The sequence below is a fragment of the Aquarana catesbeiana genome, linkage group LG09, assembly GCF_042186555.1.
Source record: "Aquarana catesbeiana isolate 2022-GZ linkage group LG09, ASM4218655v1, whole genome shotgun sequence".
NCBI lineage: Eukaryota > Metazoa > Chordata > Amphibia > Anura > Ranidae > Aquarana > Aquarana catesbeiana.
This window is the reverse complement of record NC_133332.1, coordinates 252,143,105-252,161,174: the sequence shown is the minus strand read 5'-3', so window position 1 is coordinate 252,161,174 and position 18,070 is coordinate 252,143,105. Positions and strand designations below refer to the sequence as shown.

Here is an 18,070-nt window from a genome sequence, read left to right as displayed (position 1 = left end):
GTGGCAGCGATTGATGGGCACAGTGGCAGCGTTTGATGGGCACAGTGGCAGCGTTTTATAGGCACAGTGGCAGCGATTGATGAGCACAGTGTCAGTGTTTGATGGGCACAGTGGCAGCGATTGATGGGCACAGTGGCAGTGTTTTATAGGCACAGTGGCAGCGTTTGATGGGAACAGTGGCAGCGTTTGGCACAGTGGCAGCGTTTTATAGGCACAGTGGCAGCGTTTGATGGGCACAGTGGCAGCGTTTGATGGGCACAGTGGCAGCGTTTGATGGGCACAGTGGCAGTGATTGATGGGCACAGTGGCAGCGTTTTATAGGCACAGTGGCAGCGTTTGAAGGGAACAGTGGCTGCAATTGATGGGCACAGTGGCTGCAATTGATGGGCACAGTGGCAGCGTGTTATAGGCACAGTGGCAGCGTTTGATGGGCACAGTGGCAGTGTTTGATGGGCACAGTGGCAGCGTTTTATAGGCACAGTGGCAGCGATTGATGAGCACAGTGGCAGTGTTTTATAGGCACAGTGGCAGCGATTGATGGGCACAGTGGCAGCGATTGATGGGCACAGTGGCAGCGGTTGATGGGCACAGTGGCAGTGTTTTATAGGCACAGTGGCAGCGTTTGATGGGCACAGTGGCAGCGTTTGGCACAGTGGCAGCGTTTTATAGGCACAGTGGCAGCGTTTGATGGGAACAGTGGCAGCGTTTGATGATTTTTTTTCTAAATTATTTGCGCCCCCCCAAAAAAAATTTTAAGCACCAGCCGCCACTGTTTCCAGGGCTGTAGTGATTAATGATGATGAGTTCTATATTAGTGTATTGTTATCGGCAGATCAGTAGACACGGCCAGTGCTGTTGTAGTACCATTAGTGTCCACCAGCAGCGCCAATCCCCGAATTCAGCGCTCCCCCCCCCTCCCTTGTACAGCAGGTAAGCCCCCCCCCTCCCCCCTCTCCTCCTTCCTTCTCCTCGCACAGACTACATCTCCCGGCATCCTCCGCTCCCGGCGTTGGACGTCTTCCCCCTCCGCGCCGGGCGCGCGCCTCCCCTCAGTCCTCCTGCTGCAGTTGAGCCAGCCACGCGCGCGAGGCGAACAGGGTGCGCGCTCCGGCGAGAAAGCGGGGTAAAGCGCGGGCACGGCAGCACAGTCACGGCTCGCAGAACCCGTTTCATTGTCCGTTGAGTGTGTGTGTGGGGAGGAGGGGGGAATAATGATTTGTATATAGGCCGGTGCGGGCTTTTCCCCCTCACACACGCACAGCCGCGCCTCCGTCTCCTCCATTGTCTGCCCCCCATTCATCCTGTTTTGTTTAATTTACCGCCTCAACCAGTATGAATTATTAATCCTAGTCATCTCCGGGGTTTTTTGTGGTTTTTTTTTTTTTTTTTAATTTATCGGGGACGCGCGTGAGAGAGGTGCGCGCTCCCCCCCATTCGCCCCCGCGTGCGCGCTCCTGTCGGTCGGTGTGAGGTGAGAGGCGGCGGCTGTATAAGAATCGGCGCCCCCCTCTCCGCACCGTACACACCCCCCCTCCCCCCTTACCGAGAGGATTCCCGGATCATCCCCTCCCCCCTACAACTACCAGGAGAGGGGGGCGGCCGGGGACCCCCGACACTAAGCCGGTGAGATGTGTGTGTGATGGGGGAGGGGGTCATGTCTGTCTGTGTATGTGTGTCATCACCGATCTCTATAGATATCACATTGGGTACAATGTACACCCTCTCCCAGTCCCTGAACTGGAGGGACCCCCCCCCCCCCCATCTCATCTGTCATTGATCTCTAGAGGGATTAGATGACTTCTACATTGTTTGTGTATCTTCACTTCACTTCAAGTCAGTGGTCTGAACCCTGGAGGGGTGGACGACTCCTTTAAACTCAGGAGACTTGCCTTTTGGGGATGGAAGGCTCCTTTAAATTCAATAGATTGGTCCTTTGGTTGGGGGGGTGGACAGTCCCGGGCAAAGTCTTCCCTTGAAAGTCTGGACAACTCCTTTAAAAGAGTTGTCCACCCTTCCAAGGGAAGCCTCTATTGAGGTTACGAGTTGTCCGCCCTTCCAAGGGAAGAATCTATTGAGGTTAAAAGAGTTGTCCACCCTTCCAAGGGAAGCCTCTATTGAGGTTAAAAGAGTTGTCCGCCCTTCCAAGAGAAGATTCTATTGAGGTTATGAGTTGTCCACCCTTCCAAGGGAAGCCTCTATTGAGGTTAAAAGAGTTGTCCGCCCTTCCAAGGGAAGCCTCTATTGAGGATAAAAGAGTTGTCCGCCCTTCCAAGGGAAGCCTCTATTGAGGTTAAAAGAGTTGTCCGCCCTTCCAAGGGAAGCCTCTATTGAGGTTAAAAGAGTTGTCCGCCCTTCCAAGGGAAGCCTCTATTGAGGTTAAAAGAGTTGTCCGCCCTTCCAAGGGAAGCCTCTATTGAGGTTAAAAGAGTTGTCCGCCCTTCCAAGGGAAGCCTCTATTGAGGTTAAAAGAGTTGTCCGCCCTTCCAAGGGAAGCCTCTATTGAGGTTAAAAGAGTTGTCCGCCCTTCCAAGGGAAGCCTCTATTGAGGTTAAAAGAGTTGTCCGCCCTTCCAAGGGAAGCCTCTATTGAGGATAAAAGAGTTGTCCGCCCTTCCAAGGGAAGATTCTATTGAGGTTAAAAGAGTTGTCCGCCCTTCCAAGGGAAGCCTCCATTGAGGTTAAAAGAGTTGTCCGCCCTTCCAAGGGAAGCCTCTATTGAGGTTAAAAGAGTTGTCCGCCCTTCCAAGGGAAGATTCTATTGAAGTTACGAGTTGTCCACCCTTCCAAGGGAAGATTCTATTGAGGTTACGAGTTGTCCACCCTTCCAAAGGAAGATTCTATTGAGGTTACAAGTTGTCCGCCCTTCCAAGGGAAGCCTCTATTGAGGATAAAAGAGTTGTGCGCCCTTCCAAGGGAAGCCTCTATTGAGAATAAGAGAGTTGTGCGCCCTTCCAAGGGAAGCCTCTATTGAGGATAAAAGAGTTGTGCGCCCTTCCAAGGGAAGCCTCTATTGAGGATAAAAGAGTTGTGCGCCCTTCCAAGGGAAGCCTCTATTGAGGATAAAAGAGTTGTGCGCCCTTCCAAGGGAAGCCTCTATTGAGGATAAAAGAGTTGTGCGCCCTTCCAAGGGAAGCCTCTATTGAGGATAAAAGAGTTGTGCGCCCTTCCAAGGGAAGCCTCTATTGAGGATAAAAGAGTTGTGCGCCCTTCCAAGGGAAGCCTCTATTGAGATTAACCTCAATAGTCTTCCCTTGGAAGGGTGGACAACTCCTTGAAATCCAATAGGGCCTCCCCTTTGGAGCTGGGGGTGGATGGACAACCCACTTAAACTCAAGGAACTGTACATCCTTGGCGGGTAGATTGATTCTGTTGAGTTTGAAGAGACGGTCATCTCTTCAGAAGGAGATTCTGTTGAGGTGAAAGGTCCTGTCTACTCTTGAAGAGAAAATTCTACCCTGTCTAAAGGGACTGTTCAGTTTACTCTTCGAGGGGGGGTGGATTCTGTTGAGTTTGAAGAGACAGTCTACTTTTCCAATGGAGGTTTTTGTTTTGGAAGGGGCTGTCCACCCTTCGAGGTGAAATTCTATTGAGTGGTCTCCCTTTCAAGGGTAGATTCTGTTGAGTTTGGAGGAGGCTGTGTACTCTTTGATGGCGATTCTGTTGAGTTGGAAGGGTCTGTCCACTCTTTGAGGGGAGATTCCTCCTAGTTTAAAGGGGCTGTCCCCTATTCAAGGGCGGATTCTGTTGAGTTTAATGGGACAGTCAACTTTTCAAAGTTGATTTTGACGTTTGTGCATGAAGGGGCTGTCTATCCTTCAGAAGGAGATTCTGTTGATGCGGAAGGCTCTGTTCACTTTCTGTTGAGTTTGAAGGGGCTGTCTACTTTTCAGGAGATTCTATTAAGTTGAAAGGCTCTGTCCACTCTTCGAGGGGAGATACTACATTGTTTAAAAGGGCTATCCACACTTTCAAAGGGAGATTCCATTACGTTTAAAAAAGTGCTGTTAATTTCATGGGGCTATCCACCCTTCCGGGGGGGGATGATATTGCGTTTGAAGGGGTTGTTCATTCATCAAGCGGATATTCTGTTGTTGAGTATGGGGCAGTCCGCTCTTCGAGGGAAGATTCGATTGAGTTTGAAAGGGTTGTGCACTAATTGAGGGGAGATCCTATTGAGTATGAAGGGGCTGTTCGTATATCAAGGAGAGATTCTGTTGAGTATGAATGTGCTGTCCATTCTGGGAGCAGAAATTCAGTTGAGTTTGAAGGGTCTGTCTACTCTTTAAGGGGAGAATCTATTATATTTGACGGGGTCGTCTACCTTTCAAGAGTAGATTGTATTGCATTTGAAGGGGCTGTTCATTCATTAAGGGAGGTTCTGTTGAGGTGAAAGGGGCTGTCTACTCTTTGTTTAGGTGAAGATCCTATTGAGTTTGAAGAATTTGTCCACATATTAGAGGGGGGATTCTGTTGAGCTTGAAGGGCCTGTCCACTCTTAAAATGTTTTGATGTGGTTGTCCACCCTTTGAGGGGGATGATCTACTGAGTTGGAACAGGCAGTCCACCCCTCAAGAGGTGTGTCTACTGAACTTGGGAGGGGTTGTCCACCCTTTGAGGGGAGGGTCTACAGAGGTCTTTGAATTGGAAGGGGCTGCCTACTCTTCAAAAGGAGGTTCTATTGAGTTTAATTGGATATACATGATTTACATGTAGTTCTGTACTTGCATATTTTACTCATCTGTTTTAGTTTTATAGATTTATTTTGGTTATATATGGTGGCTGCAAATCTTTTCTGGAATAGTTGTTGCGTCACACCTACCCAGTCCATAAGTAGAAGCACATTTAAAGTTCTCCTTTTAGGATACAGGTTTTCCTGCTGTCCAGGACTCTATTAGAGGAATTTCCTCTCACTTCATGTTCTGGTGACAGTTTGAACTTGTGAGGAAAAATATATTCAATAGCAACACAGGCAGAGTTAATAGAACTGTCAGCTTTTGTCTGTTTCCTTGTTGTATATTCCTATCCTATCTGGTAAAAAAATGTGTCACCGGGAGAAGGAAGGAAGTGAGGGAAAAGATCTCTCTAATGGATCCCCAGAGAGCTATAAAACCTGACAAGGGTTCTAACCTTTACCCAATCCATCCCAAACTAGAAAAGGAAAAAAAAGATTTTGGCTGTAGATATCCTTTAGACATCGTTCACATTAAATCGTTTTGTCACAAGTCGCAGCCTATTGCTGGCAATGGCACTGTTCCAATCGGTGCGATGCCGACTTTGTGGCTCCGTCCTGTTTTGCGAAAGTAGTTCTTGCACTACTTTTGGCGATTTTATTTATTTTGTTTATTCTTTTTCGTCGTCTTTCAAGTTGGACCTGAGGTCGCACTGAAATGCGTCTTTAAAATCGTGCAGCTTCAGATGAAGCCACGCTATTTCAATGCTGTGTTCAATGTGAGCGAGGGCTCAAAGCAGTTCAAAACATAAAAGCAAACATTTTATTATATTGGAGTTTACCAGTTCTTAGATGTGATGGCTCTATTACATTTTTTTTTCTCTTTTAGGCTTGATTCACACCTATGCATTTTTAGTGCTTTTTTTGCAGATTTGCGCTACAGCCCATTTAACATGGTTTCCTATGGAAGACGCTCTGTAGAGCAAAATGCGCTAAAAATGCGTAGGTGTGACTCAAGCCTTATGCCGCGTACACGCGATCGGAATTTCGGCCCGCAAAAGACCGATGAGAGTTTTTCGTCGGAAAATGCGACCGTGTGTATGCTCCATCGGACTTTGGCTGGCCGAATTCCAGCCCGCAAAAGACTGAGAGCATGCTCTCAATTTTTCGGTCGGGAAAAAGTTCCTATCCGAAAATGCGATCGTCTGTGGTAATACCGATGCGCAAAATTCCTACGCATGCTCGGAAACAATTCGACGCATGCTCGGAAGCATTGAACTTCATTTTCTCGGCTCGTTGTAGTGTTGTACGTCACCGCGTTCTTGACGGTCAAAAGTTCAGCGAACTTTTGCGTAACCGTGTGTATGCAAGGCAAGCTTGAGCGGAATCCCTTCGGAAAAGCAGTCATATCTTTTTCCGGCGAGAAGTCCGCTCGTGTGTACGCAGCATTAGGCTTTCTTTCTATTTTCATCTGGTAATCCAGACACCAAGTCTGGTTTTTCAAAAGCACAAGTTCTCTAGCAGAATGTATTGGTATACTTGAATGAGGCAAACCATTTAATGCTGGCGGGGGGGGGGGGCCTTAAAATGATCAGCTTTTATCCCAAAAGAAAAAAAAACAAAACTGTTTGCTGTACCTGGTTATAAAGGGTGAGCTGGAGTTTGGTGTCAAATTGTTAGTGTATTTAAATGTGCTAATATATTTAACACTCTCCTCCCCCCTCCAGACTGACAATGCTGCTGTCTGCTGTGCCTCCTGTTTTTATTCCTCCAGAGTTGCCCATACAGGAGGTGTGTTACTGACCAGATCACTAGGTGGAAATGGTGGGGGAGCCAAAGAAAAGAAAACTAATGCAGCCACCACATCTAATGATTAGTAAGCTGCAATATATTGTAGTATTGTAATACTGTGCAAACTGTTGGTGCTATATAAATCCTGTATAATAATATATTAAGTTATAGGTTTAATACCCCCTTTAAACTTTCCAAATAGAAATTTTAAAATGGGGGGGGGGGGGGGGGGGCGGCTCCCTGCAGGTATATGCCATAATGTGTTAGTATGCATCACATAGGAGCACATTATGACAGACTTGCCCTACAAAAAGGAGCCCTCAGCTGTCACCGCTCCCGGCACTTTGATCTTCGCCTGGTCTTCCTTCTGGGTTTTTTTGCTCTCTGGCTGTTTTGAGTGACGTCACCGTCGCGGCGCGCTCTGTATTCATGACACTCAGTGGCCTGTGAATTCAGAGAGTACTGCGCTTGCACCAGTGATGTTATCGGCTGCCGCTGATGTCAATATCTAATAAATGATACAAGTTCAGGACATTAAAGTGATTGTAAAGGCAGAAGGTTTTTTTTTTTTTTTTTTTTTTTTTTTTTTTTTTTTTAATCTTAAAGCGGGGGTCCACCCACACCGCCAAAAAAAAAAAAAATATTAAAAGCCAGCAGCTACAAATACTGCAGCTGCTGACTTTTAATACATGGCCACTTACCTGTCCCAGGGTCCAGCGATGTCGGCAGGCGACGCCGAGAACCCGCTCGGTTCTTGGCAGCTGCCGCCGCCATCCTAGGTGAGGGAATCAGGAAGTGAAGTGTTGCGGCTTCACTTCCCGGTTCCCCACTGCGCATGCGCGAGTCGCGCTGTGCGTCCCAAGTGGTCCCCGCTCTCTCCTGGGAGCTGTGTGTTTCCCAGGAGACAGCGCGGTGGGGACGGGAAGAGGCGTAGACTCCCATGGGAGTCTATGCCGGAAGTGGGTGCAAATACCTGTCTTAGACAGGTATCTGCACCCCCCCCCCCCCCCCCTGAAAGGTGCCAAATGTGACACCGGAGGGGGGGAGGGTTCCGAACGAAAAATGTTTGGGGTTTTTTTTTTTGTTTTTTTTTTTTTTTTTTTTCAAATAACCGTTTTATTTATACCTTTTTGACAGAGACACGTGCAGTGCATTACATGGTTACTTAAACGGGAAAGCTTCAACCTTCACAGACAACACAATCTGTTACACTATCGCTCCGTTCATGCCGTGTCTTACATAAAGGCGACAGTGATCACATATCTTATGTTATTAGAACGTTGTAAATGTATTGACATTGTTATCAACTAGATAGATTGACCTGCATAAATGAACGGGTTCTTTTTTTTTTTTAAATAACAAACATGTCATACTTGCCTCCACTGTGCAGCTCGTTTTGCACAGAGTGGCCCCAAACCTGCTCTTCTGGGGTCCCTCGGCGGCTCCTCCCCGCATCAGATAACCTCCCTGGGAGAAGCGCTCTCCCGGGGGGGGTAAACCTTGCGGGCACGCTCCCGGGTCCAGCATTCGGCATCCATAGATGCTGAATGCAGGACTCTGCCCCGCCCCTCGGTGGCCACGTCATTGGATTTGATTGACAGTAGCGGGAGCCAATGGCTGCGCTGCTATCAATCTATCCAATCAAGAGCTGAGAACCCCGGGCAGAGAGAGAGGGAGCACGGGACAAGTTTGAGGGTTCAGGTAAGTAGAACTGGGGGGCCGTTCACTGCCAGGTGTTTTTTCACCTTAATGCATAGGATGCATTAAGGTGAAAAAACATGAACCTTTACAACCCCTTTAATGCATTCTGTGCATTAAGATAAAAAGCCTTCTGTGTTCAGCCCCCCCTAACACTTACCTGAGGTCCCTCTCTGTCCAGCGATGTCCACGACTTTCTCAGCCATCCGAGAATCTCCCTCCTGATTGGCTGAGACACACCGGCGGCATCATTGGCTGCCGCTGCTGTCAATCGGAGTCAGCTAGCCAATCAGGGGAGAGAGGGGTCGGGTTAGGGCTCCGTGTCTGAATGGACACAGAGAGCTGTGACTCGGCTTGGGTGCCCCCATAGCAAGCTGCATTCTGTGGGGGGGGCACTGAACAGGAGGGAGGGGCCAGGAGCACAGAAGAGGGACCCGAGAAGAGGAGGATCCGGGATGCTCTGTGCAAATCCACTGCAATAGAGCAGGTAAGTATAACATGTTTATATTTATAGGTTAAAAAAACGGGATTTTACAATCACTTTAAACCTTTCACTCCGATACCGCTTTAACTGCCTGATTCTGTTATTACGGACTTTCCTTGTATTGCCTGAAATGCCGTCTTCAGAACGTGTGGGATATGTACATTGTGCGAGTGTTGCACTAGTCTGCAGACGTTCGGTTCAGTATAATTGATAAATCTTAGCGATTAGCGTTTATCTTTATTTGCACTGTGAACAAGGCAGTTATTTGGCTAATGATTGATCAGCCGAGCTCTTTATGTCTCGATAATGCCGGCTTTCACGTTAAATGTAAGCCCAGCGGCGCGGCACCGTGGGATTATTGCCGCCGGGAGTCAGCGTGGCTTTGTTTCTGGTTTTGGCTTTTGTTTATTTTATATACGCCAAACTCCACCTTTTTGTATCATTGCCTGGTGTAATGAATAAGTTATGTCATTTGCATTGATTGAGGTTCCTGAGTATACCGTGTGATTAAATGTCATTGGAGTTAAAATGATAACCGGTTTCCGCCGTCTGCTTTTTTTTTTTTTTTTTTTGTAATCCATTTTCCGAAATGTTTCTCTTGGTGCAGATAAAAGTGTTTGCTTGTGTGTTGCCAGTTTACAAAGCCTTGCCGCTGAAAGCTTAAGCAGGGATAGCTGAGCAAACAGCTTTGTCCGTGCAGCCTGCTGTCTCCAGTGTACTTTATTTTTTGGTTTTTTTCTTCTTGTACTTTTGTGTTTGGTGGACTTGTCACAGAAGATACTGTTGCATAAGGTGTGCCTTCTCCTCCTGCCAAACCAGCCATTGATTCTTTCACACCATGGCACAATGTGCTCTTCTATTTGTTTTCTTATTACATGACGTTGTAAGTATTACAGAAGTGTGGTAATGATCGTTGATATGTAACTCTACTTTTGTGGAAAATAAATATTGCAAAAAAAAAAAACCCAACATTTCCAGCATATGCTATTGTGACACAAGCCATATTGCAACCCTTTTACACCTGATGCATTTTGGACTGCACTCCAACAGCTTAGACAGTCCAAAATCCAGACTATCCTATGGGCATAGTTCACACCATTACAGTGCATTTGCTCTGCGAATGTGCGAAAAGGCATAGAAGCCAAAGGAAAGAAGGAACCTCATAGGACAAATGCAGATGGAAAAAAAAAACGTGCATCCAATGCATGCATAGGTACAAGGAAAAAACGTGCAGTTACTTAGAAACTGCACAAACTGTAACTGTGTGCGTTTTTGACTGCATGTTTACATGCATTTGAAGCACTGCGTTTGCAGTGCATTTTTCTATGTTTTTGGGCTTGGCTTTCTTGGCTGCATTTGAAGTGAGATTGAAGTGCGTTCTCTGCATTTGCAGTGCAGAAAAGTGCTGCATGCTCTACTTCCTTTGTTTTCTGCGCTGAGCTGCACTGGTGTGAACTATGCCCATAGGATTACCTTGATTTTGAGCTGTCTGTGCCATTGGGAGTGCAATTCAAAATGCAGCCAACTGCATCCAAGTGCGTTCGGTGTAAAAGGGCCCTTAGGGCTTATTCACACATTGTGTGGTGGCATACGTTTTACTGCATTGTAAAAATGCCTGTCACCGCAAGGACACACAGAAAACAATTATTTCCTATGTGTCCCATTCACACTACAACACAGCAAAGAGCTGTGATAAAATGCAGACATGCTGCATTTCATCGCAGTGCACAGTACACAGAATTGCACGTCACTGTACAGCAGCATGAATAAAGTGCAGGTTTTGTACACTTCAAATAAAGTTTGTTAAAAAAAAAAGCTGTGCCATGTGCTGAATCAGGCACCACACTGCCCCCTACTGCAATCGGGAACGGACAGCTGACGGATTGCTTCGCCGCTTCGGCAGTTGTCCGTAACTGTGTGACCCCATGTCTTATTGTTAAAAATGACTTTCCTTTTCAATCTGCAGCTCTGCTGAATTTACTATGGCAGGGGTCTCAAACTGCGGAACTACAAGTCCCATCATGCCTCTGCCTGAGGGAGTCATGCTTGTAACTGTCAGCCTTGCAATGCCTCATGGGACTTGTAGTTTTGCAACAGCTGGAAGGGCTGCAAATTTGAGACCCCTGCACTATGGCACCCTGGAGGCACAGTTGGTGTTCCTGCTTGTGTGATTGGCTCACTGATTTTTTTTTTTTTTTATCCCAGTAGTCTGCACGAAGTCAGATTTTAAGCATCCTCTGTAACAGAAATTTCAGTTTTGATAAAATTCTTCTAAAGGGTTACTTTATTTCTTAAGGGATGCAGACCCTGCCACGCTCCTCAGAGCACTGCAAGTGTATCAGCTGATCAAAAAAAGAAAACGCCTCTCCCATTTAGGATCAGTCCTAAACAAGACATGATCTAAAAGAGAGCAGAAAAGTTTAACATCCTTGCAGTGTACCATGATCACGCACAGGCGATTGTTTTTTTTTTTTTTTTTTTTTTTTCTTTTTACAACGAAAGTGGAGTTGCTTTTTAAAGCCTGTCGCTGGAGAGAATTTCACCCTCCTTCCACGCCTGCTAACTGATCTCTGGGATACAAAAAAAAAACCCCTTCAGAATTAACTTTTTAAAGCCTGTCGCTGGAGTCTTGTCACCAGTCCATCCTGAGTCCTTCTGTTTACTTTCTGCCGGGTCCTTCTTCAGGTGGCCATGTTATTGCCTGCGTGACATACACACTTCCTGTTGGCTGTCCAGCAACGGGGTGCTCTCAGTATCCTGAAGACGAATAAAGGCAAAGGGACTGTGGGGTTCCTTCTGAACCAGTAAGGTTTGGGCACTGTAGGCTTCCTTCTGAATTTAAGTGCATGTATATCCTGGTTAACACTTCAGGAATGTATTATCTCTCACAGAGATCCCAGTTTACTCCTCCTGACAATGATTTTGTCTTCTTTTCTCTCCAGAAGGGACTGGAGGCCTCCAGGTTCACTATCTACTTCCTGGATTAAGATGCCAGCTTGCTTGTTGGCAGTGTTAACAAATTTCTGACACGGATCAGCTCCTGCTTTGTAGCCTTTCATCTTGTGATTTGCTCTAAAGTTGTGACGACTGAAGAAATGTTTCCTTCTATTTGCAGCAGAGTTACGACATCAGCCTAGACCTAGACAGAGTCCCAGGATGGCTATTTAAAGTTAAAAATATCAAAAACCTCCGACAGGCAGGGTTTTTTTTTCTGACAGAAAAGGTCCTAATGGTCTTTTCTTTCATAAATGCTTCCCCTTTCCTGACAGCATGAATGTACATTGAGCCGCGCAAGTACAGTTCAGTGTACATTTACCACACCCGCTCTGGTGTGATGAAGTGACTCTCTTGCCCATGCGCAGCAGGGACGTCATCGCGACCTAACAGAGTGCACCCAAAAAAAAAAAAGAGAGAGAAGACAGGACCGTGCGAGTGCTGGAGGGCATCTCTTCACAGGTAAGTCTGCCATAATTTGTTAATATGCGGTGCATAGCAGCACATTATGACATTAACCACCTGGGGCATAAAAAATAGCAGAGTTTAAAGTGATTCTAAGGGTTTGTTTTGTTTTTGTTTTTAAATAACAAACATGTCGTACTTCCCTCCACTGTGCAGCTCGTTTTGCACAGAGTGGCCCCGATCATCCTCATCCCCCGGCGGCTCTTGCGGCTCCTCCCCACATCAGATAACTCCATAGGAGAAGCGCTCTCCTGAGGGGATTACCTTGCAGGCGCGCTCCCGAGTCCAGCATTCGGCATCCATAGCCGACAAATGTATGACTTGGATTTGATTGACAGCAGCGGGAGCCAATAGCTGCGCTGCTATCAATCTATCCAATCAAGAGCCGAGAAGACAGCGATTTGACGAACGCGGGTGTCAGATCCCTGCCCTCTTCAGTAACTCGCGACGAAGGGTCAGCAGCAGAAAAAAAGGACACGCGTGCCCCACGGCCACCTGCAGAGGATGCACCATGTCTGCGACCAGCACTGTAGACACAGAGCCTGCTTGCCCTCTTTTAGTGGACCAACCAACCTCACACCACGCTGTCACTTACGTAACAATACCACTCTCAGCTGTGCCCAGCACAAAGATTTTCCAGGTTGCGGGACCACAATCTAGGTGCCAGCAGCCTGAGAGCGATTGTCACTGGGCTAATTATGCTATTAACCCTTTAACTGCCACTACCCCCCCTTTTAAAAGGCCGAGCCGGGGTAGACTCGTAATTTTAGCAATACCAACTATGAGTTTAGAATAAGTGTCCGCTACACACACACTGCCACCACAGACAGGTCTGCTCAGAGGCCTTACTCTACAACAGTAGTGCTCTATAAGAGGCAGGTTCGTTTATAGCTTGCATTAAGAGCTTTAGAGACGAGGTTAACACTTTTCAATATAAGGGTTTATTATGAAAAGGTCAAAGTTGGTGCAAATATAACATTTACAGAAAAAAAAGATGTTTTAAAGAGAGAACGACAGTATACAGCTACCAAGAAATAAGGTAGAATTGGGGAGTAAGAATACTTGCAGTTGATGTCCGAGGGTTGATCAGAGTTCGATCGATGAGCTGGGTGATCGGTTCTCAAACTTGGCAGATGTTCCTGCTTGGATGGTAAAAGGAGAACTGACCATTGTCTTGGCAGCTCCTCTTTTCTGTCAGATCAAATGGGCGTTGACTGCGACCAGTGACCAATCGTCTGGTCATCTTGTTTAGGGGTTGGGGTTGCTTGGAGGTGTCTACACTCATGACCATGGCCCAGGTACACTTTGTAATACATATTCATATCTCTGCATCTATAGTGTTTACAGACTCCAAATATCCATATTATTGTTCAGCGTGAGATTTCCTTCAAAACTGATATAAACATGCCATGTCTCCAATGTCTAGTTTACCTAGGAGGAATAAGGGGTACCAGTGGTTTCCCATATGACCTGACATAGGGATGTCTGGACTTGAGATGTTACAAATTATCCGAGGAAACGAAATATGTCCATATTATGGCTGTGCCATTATTACTTTGGAAGTAGTGAAATTTCATACTTGTTCCACTGTTTAAGCTTTATGTGCATTAAGGTATTTATGACCGGTATCTGCTGGTTCTCTGAATTGAGAGGGTGAAGGTTTTACGACAGGCCTGGACATCCTGCCAGGCCGACATTAGCTGTTTTTACAGACCTAGCCTGGTTCTGCTTTCTCTGTTGGGATAACGGCTCCTTTGAAGTCTAAAACAATAAATTCCTGAACATCAGGGAGGAGGGAGTGTGTTCAGATTTTTTCTATAATGTTAAACTGTTAGCCCAGCTGTCATGGCTGCCCTAAGGCAAACAACATGGCCACTAGCTACAGCTTGTCATGTCCAAGTACGTGATATCGTTACAAGCGTGTCCCCGTTGGGTCAAGTTCCATGGCTCAGATAAGTAAAACGGGGGGGCCGGTCACTGCCAGGTGTTTTTTCACCTTAATGCATAGGATGCATTAAGGTGAAAAAAACGCGAAGGCTTACAACTCTTTTCATACCTCTTTAATGATAATGATGAGCTTTCCTAAAAAAAACTAAACTGTTTGTGTGCTAGGATGCACCTCTAGTTTATTCATAGACTTGTACAAATACAGAAAAGTGCACTTTAAGAAATGTATGGGATTTTTAGATTCATACTTGCCTAGGTGGCTGCAGTATGGATCCAATGCTGCATCTGTTCCCCGCCGGCTCTAACACTGAGAACCGAGCGATCTAACACCTCCAATTACTTGGTTCTCAGAGCTCCGTGAGCAGAGAGCCATTGAATGTCAGTCATCGCTGTCTGCTCTTTCTTGCACACTGGTGCGTTGGGCTAGGGAGGGGGCGGGTCAGGCTGTCAGCACCTCGCCGCGGGTGCTGTTCCAGGCATGTAGGCAGATCCCGACTCCATTGTCACAATCTGGCCCAAGTCTGGGCCGGCTCTGTGATGACAGCAGACTTCAGCCCGCTGTCTGCTGAAAATGGGTCACAGGAGTGCAGAACGAACTGCAATCCTGTGATCCATAGGAGGAATACAGCCAGCTTTGGCTGTACTTCTCCTTTTTAGGGTGTGACATAACTGTATCTGAACCCCACAAAGGAAAAACGCTATTTAATTTTTTTAAACTTTTTTTTAATTTTTTATTTAACCACTTCCAGAGTGGCTCACGATATACGCCGGCACTTTGAAGAGGAATATTGTTGTTATAGCAGCAGCTAGCTGCCATAACCCCCAGTATCCTCTTCTTCAGCGAATGGCCCGGTTTCAGATAAAAGTGGTCTCTGCGGCTGATTCGCTGCAAGATCGCTTTTATCGGGAGCTGGAGAGGGCTCCCTCCACACTCCGGTCTTCTCCGCCACTTAATGGAGCTGCCGTTAGCGGCGGAGACGATTGGGTCCTCTTCCCTGCTTTGCTGGCTGCCGAGTGAGGGGAAGATGGGCCCCCCCCCCCCACTCAGCTCCATAGCATTGACTTGACGTCAAATATCACTTCCGCCCAATGCTTTTAAAGGAGAATTTTTTAAATTTTTTTCAAATTACTTTTTTTCATGATTTTTTTTTTTTTTTAAATTGTAAATATGAGATCTGAGGTCTTTTTGACCCCAGATCTCATTTAAGAGGTCCTGTCATGCTTTTGTTTCTATTACGAGGTAATAGAAATAAAAGTGACTCAAATTTCTTTTTTTTTTAAAAGGAAAGTGTCAAAATAAAAAATAGTGCCATTGGCTCCCGCTGCTGTCAAAGTCATTGAGCCAGTGAGAGAGAGGGGGCGTGGCTGAGCTGCGTCTCCGTGGCTGACTGGACACACAGAGCAGCGGCTGGCCTTGGGTGCCCCCATAGCAGGCAGCTTGCTGTTGGGGGGGGGGGGGGCACTCAATAGGAGGGAGGGGCCTAGAGCACTGAAGGGGGACCCGAGAAGAGGAGGATCGGGGCTGCTCTGTGCAAAACCATTTCCCAGAGCAGGTAAGTATAACATGTTTGTTATGAAATGGGAAAAAAAAGAGACTTTAGCATCACCTTAAAACAAGTAAATCTAATATTACCTTCCTATCTATTTACTAATGCTGGCAGCGTAAGTATTGAAAAGAGATGATGATGTTTGAGAGAGTTTTTTCTACCACTGAACTGTCTGTATTAATCATGGGAGGTGTGTGTGTGTGTGTGTGTGTGTATATATATAATTTTTTTATTTTTTTATTTCGCTACATCTTGCGTGGGGAAATGTGGTTTTCATATGCGGTGAAAAGTTTTATATAAAATGTTAATCATTTCCTGAACGCCTATATTATATAGCTAGGATTGTTTCTGGTCTTCCTATCCACATAGGTCATAACCTGTAGCTGAACTCTGTTTCTTCTTTGGGGCCCGATGATCTCATCCAGAATGAGAGAGAACTGGTTTAGCTAGTATCTAAACTTGATAGTTTCCTCAGGCCAGCTGCCTGTATTCTTCCAGAGAATCTCAGTCCTTCTGCACTTTGAAGTTCTCTCTGACACTTACCATACTAACTGCTTGGTGTAGGACCGGCCGGGGGGAGAGGAGTCTGCGGGGATTATGGCGGTGTGAGCTCAGACCGATCGCTGCTTCTCTATTCACAATGATGGTGGTATTTGTATACTTTTGGTGTCTCTCTTGGATTTAAGCCTATTACATTTTTTGTTTTGCACTTAATTCTTTTTAGATCAGCTGAAGTAGGACTGTGCTGGATTGTGCTAGACTGTTTTCCTTGCAGTTGTTGTATATCTTTTTCTATTGCATTCTTTTAGAGTTTTCATTTGCTTTGCTTGTATGTACACAAAGGGAGACGTTTAACACAAAAGGGTTTACTATGGCAGCCATGGGGTTAAGTGATTCATAAAGTACTATTGAGCGCCTGGTAGCATTACTATGTTGTCATATTATTCTTATCACTGTTGGTTTTGGAACAGGATCCCGCTATCTTGGGAAGTTGCCCACTCTCAGTATATATAACACAGCATTATTGACTGCGGTACGAGGCAGCGCTGTAGTATTACAGGGGGACTGCTGTGTCTTTTATTTAAACATTGATTTGTCTAGAAGAGGTGAAGTGTACATTGTTTTCATGCATGGTATAATTCTTACAGATTAAAACTTTGTTTCTTTTTTGTTGCTGGCTAAGGCCATGCTGTCTTGATTTTCTTGCATTTTTCATATTTCTGCAGTTCTGGAGATGTTTTAAAGAGACATTAAGCTCTGGTTCACGTTGGTACGTTTTGACATGTCAAAACGGCGGCAATTGCCAGCAATGGCACCATCCTAATCTATGCGCTGCACCAATTTCAGAAAGTAGCTTTTCTGTACTACTTTTTGCGATTTCAGGGTGCGATGTCCATTGACATCTCTGCAGAAACCCGCACAGATGTCTGTGAAATCTGTGCCAAAATCAGGACTGACATGCAGAAGTGAAATCATTTGCTTTATTTTAAATAACAAGCCTGTTATGTGCAGTGGTTTTGCACAGAGCAGCCCGGATATCCGGCGCTCCTGGCTCCTCCTTCCTGTTGGGTGCCCCCGCAGCAAGCAGCTTGCTGCGGGGGCACCCAAGCAGGCGCGCCCCCGACCCGTGGCTGTGTGTGTCCATTCACACAGGAAGCCGTGGCTCTGGCCGCCCCCTCCATCACTTGTAATTGACAGCATTGGCTCCCGCTGCTACCAATAGCCAATCAGAAGTGCGAGTTTCCCCGGTGAGGCAAGGGTCTCGTGGACATTGCTGGATTGAGAGGGGGCTCAGGTAAGTATTCAGGACAGCTGCTGCACACAGAAGGGTTTTTACCTTCATGCATAGAATGCACGAAGGTAAAAAAAAAAAAACCCTTGTGCGTTTACAACCACTTTAGCTTCCGTGATTGTGTTATCTATATTGCCATGAGAATGAAATTCTCTTTGCATTAAAGTGGAAACAGGATGAGATAAGTCAAGGCTTTTTTTTTTTTTTTGACATGTGGAGCAACTTTTAGAAATTCAGACTAATGATATCAATACATCAAAATAATATCATGTTTAATATATATTATCCACTTCCCAACCACACCATAGCAAGTTTACTGATGCATGGTAACCGTTCTGTGCAGAATCATGTGTGTGGACACACACACACACACACACACACACACACACACACACACACACACACACACACACACACACACACGTACACGTACATACGATTCTGCACTCCTCCCTAGGGGGGCGCTCGCGCCTCTTCTGCTGTGAATAGTCACAGCGGGCTGGCCAATGGATATCCGCCGCCACCCACTTATCGGTGAGGAGAAAGGCTGGACAGAGCTCTGCATATGTAAACAAGGCAGAACTCCATCCTGTCAGTGGGGATGTGATGGATTTTCTTTCTCTGCAAAGCAGGGAAAGGATATCCATCGCATTCCTTAGTAAAAGCAGCGCACCTTCTATACAA

The 18,070-nt window shown here is 46.2% G+C and overlaps 1 protein-coding gene across 1 annotated transcript in view; it reads left to right on the top strand.

Moving 5' to 3' along the window:
- Window positions 1-1,049: 1,049 nt before the first annotated feature.
- The window catches only part of WNK3 (WNK lysine deficient protein kinase 3), a 207,774-nt gene continuing 190,753 nt past the window's right edge, over window positions 1,050-18,070 (top strand). The window contains exon 1 of the mRNA XM_073600174.1: window positions 1,050-1,623. The gene's annotated coding sequence lies outside the window, so the exon portion shown is untranslated. The remainder of the gene's footprint in view (window positions 1,624-18,070) is intronic.